The sequence below is a fragment of the Otolemur garnettii genome, unplaced genomic scaffold, assembly GCF_000181295.1.
Source record: "Otolemur garnettii isolate 467f Iridium unplaced genomic scaffold, OtoGar3 scaffold00179, whole genome shotgun sequence".
NCBI lineage: Eukaryota > Metazoa > Chordata > Mammalia > Primates > Galagidae > Otolemur > Otolemur garnettii.
Genome location: NW_003852574.1, coordinates 1,282,338 through 1,285,505, shown reverse-complemented (window position 1 = coordinate 1,285,505; position 3,168 = coordinate 1,282,338). Strand labels below are relative to the sequence as shown.

The 3,168-nt window shown below is 41.1% G+C and overlaps 1 protein-coding gene and 1 non-coding gene across 7 annotated transcripts in view; both read left to right on the top strand.

The window, feature by feature from the left end:
- QRICH1 (glutamine rich 1) overlaps positions 1-3,168 on the top strand; it is a 64,145-nt gene that overhangs the window by 49,565 nt on the left and 11,412 nt on the right. The gene's annotated exons all lie outside the window — the stretch shown is intronic.
- Positions 2,571-2,674, top strand: LOC111728707. Its single transcript, XR_002775923.1, has one exon. It is a non-coding gene; the product is annotated as a small nucleolar RNA U13 (small nucleolar RNA).

Sequence of the window (3,168 nt, the reverse complement as noted above, 5' to 3'; positions counted from 1 at the left end):
CATAATTTAGTGGAAAATACAGATACTTCCCACGTCTCTTCACATATATGCTCTCACACAAAACCTACCATTAACATGTTACATGAGTGTTGTATATTGATTACTATATATTAGACTAATAGTGATATAATATTAACTATAGTTCATAGTTTGCATTAGAGTTCACTTATTGTGTTATACACATTCTTTGGGTTTTGATAAATGTGTGATGACATGTATCACTATTACATTACCATACAGAATGTTTCACTACCCTAAAAATAATCCTATTCTCCACCTATTTATCCCCTCCTCCCTTCTTCTTCCTAACCTCTGGCATCCACTGATCTTTTTATTATTTCCATAGTTTTCCAGAATGTCATATAATTGGAATAATTCTGTATGTAGCCTTTTCAGATTGACTTCTTTCACTTACCAATATGCACTTAAAGTTCCTGTTTTTTTCTGGTTTGATAGCTTATTTCTTTTTATCACTGAATAATATTCCATTTGTCCAGATGTATCAGTTTATTTATTCACCTATTCAAGGACATCTTACCTCTTCCATGTTTTGGGAATTAGGAATAAGACTGCTATAAACATTTGTGTGCAGGTTTTGGCAAAGGAATAAATAGTTCATTTTAATAGTAGGGAACCCAGAGAGAGACACACAAATTTATCTTTGACAAAGGAGAAAGGTAATTCAGTGGAAAAAAGATAGTCTTTTTCAACAAATGGTGCTGGAACAACTGGACACCACATACTAAAAAGTGAATCTAGAAACAGACCTTATACCTTCCACAAAGATTAACTGAAAATGGTTCAGTAGATGTAAATATAGAATTCTTTTAGAAGATAACAGAGCTGGGTGAGGTGGCTCACATCTGTAATCCTAGCACTCTAGGAGGCTGAGGTGTGTGGATGGCTTGAGATCGAACCAGCCAAAGCAAGAACGAGACCCCCATCTCTAAAAATAGCCAGGCATTGTTGTGGGCGCCTATAGTCCCAGCTACTCAGGAGACTGAGGCAGGAGAACCACTTGAGCCCAAGAGTTTGAGGTTGCTGTGACCTATGACACCATGGTACTCTACCAAGGGCATCAAAGGTGAGATTATCTCAAAAAAAAAAGCAGAAGAAAATCTAGGAAACCTTGGGTTTGTTAATAACTTTATAGTATAACATCAAAAGCACAATCTATGAAAGAAAAAATTGGTAAGTTGAACTTCATTAAATTTAAAAAAATTTAAAATTGGGGTGGCGCCCGTGGCTCCAAGGAGTAGGGCGCTGGCCCCATATGCCAGAGGTGGCAGAATCAAACCCAGCCCTAGCCAAAAAGTGCAAAAAAAAAATTTTTTTTTTAATTTTATGTTCTGCAAAAGACAGGCTTAATAGAATGAGGATAAGCCTGGGAAAAGATCTTTGCAAAACACACATCTAACAAAGGATTAGTGTCTAAAGTATACAAATTCTTTTTTTTTTTTTTTTTTTTTAGAAACAGAGTCTTACTTTGTCACCCTTGGTAGAGTGCTGTGGCGTCACAGCTCACAGCAACCTCCAGCTCTTGGGCTTAGATGATTTTCTTACTGCAGCCTCCCAAGTAGCTGGGACTATAGGTGCCTACCACAACTCCCGGCTATTTTTTTGTTACAGTTTGGCTGGGGCCGGGTTTGCACCTGCTACCCTCCATATATGGGGCCGGTGCCTTGCTCACTGAGCCACAGCCACCACCCATACAAAGAATTCTTAAAACTCAACAATAAGAAAAAAAACAACCAGATTAAAAATGGGCAAATGTTCTCACAAGATACCTCACCAAAGAAATACAGATGACACACCGTGTATGAATAGATGATAATCATCAGATATCTTCAGGAAGTTGCAAATTAAAGTAACAATGAAATACCACTATACATTTGTTAGAATGGCTAAAATCCAAAATAGTGACCAAACTCTAGCATGGATAGGGAACAACACAGGAACTATTATTCTGGTGAGAATGAAAAAGGCCACAACTGCTTTCTTTTCTTTTTTTTGAGACAGAGCCTCAAGCTATCCTCCTGGGTAGAGTGCTGTGGCATCCTAGCTCACAGCAACCTCCAACTCCTGGGCTCAAGCGAGTCTCCTGCTTCTGCCTCCCAAGTAGCTGAGACCACAGGTGCCTGCCACAATGCCCGGCTATTTTTTGGTTGCAGCCATCATTGTTGTTTTGGAGGGCCGGGGCTGGATTTGAACCTACCACCTTAGGTGTATGTGGCTGGCGCCTTAGCCACTTGAGCCACAGGCGCCAAGCCTTTTTTTTCTTTTTTTGAGTATCATTATATCACCCTTGGTAGAGTGCTGTGGCATCACAGCTCATAGCAATCTCTAAGTCTTGGGCTTAAGAGTTAGAGCTTAAGAGAATCTTAGCTTGTATTTAAGCTTATAGATTCTCTTGCCTCAGCTGCCCAGGTAGCTGGGACTACAGGCCTCCGCCACAACATCCTGCTTTTTTTTTTTTTTGGTGTTCTAGTTGTCGTTGTAGCAGGCCGGGGTTGAGTTTGAACCCGCCTGCCTTGGTGTAGATGGCCAGCACCCTAACCACTGTGCTATGGATCCTTTTATAGTTCATAAGCATGATGATTGGGTTTTCATGCACATGCATGAGCTGTGCCTCCCACAAATCTTCTTATGACGTTGGCACATTACCTATCTGACATGAGGGAAAAAAAACAAAAACTGAGCTACGGGCACCAAGCTGCCAAACTGCTTTTGAACAGAGTTTGGTCTTTTCTAATAAAAGTAAACATATTCTTACCTTATGATACAGCAGTTATATTCCTTGGTATTTACCCAAGCAAGTTGGTAACTTAGGTCTACATGAATATCTAAGTTTTAATCCTGGCTCTGCTATTTATTTAAATATATACAGTGGCTGGGTGCGGTGGCTCATCCCAGCACTGTGAGAGGCTGAGGAGGGAGGATTACTTGAGCTCAGGAATTCGAGACTCGCCTGAGCGAAAGTGAGGCCTCGACTCCTGAAAAAAAAAAAGAAAATGGAAAAACCCAGCCAGGCTCTGTGGCGAGCACCTGTAATCCCAGCGGCCTCGGAAGCTCAGGCAGCTGGATGCCGGCAGCTGGAGTTTGAGATTGCGGTGAGCTACAGTGCCACTGCACTCTGCTCAGGGCATAGGATGGAACTCTGTCTTGATA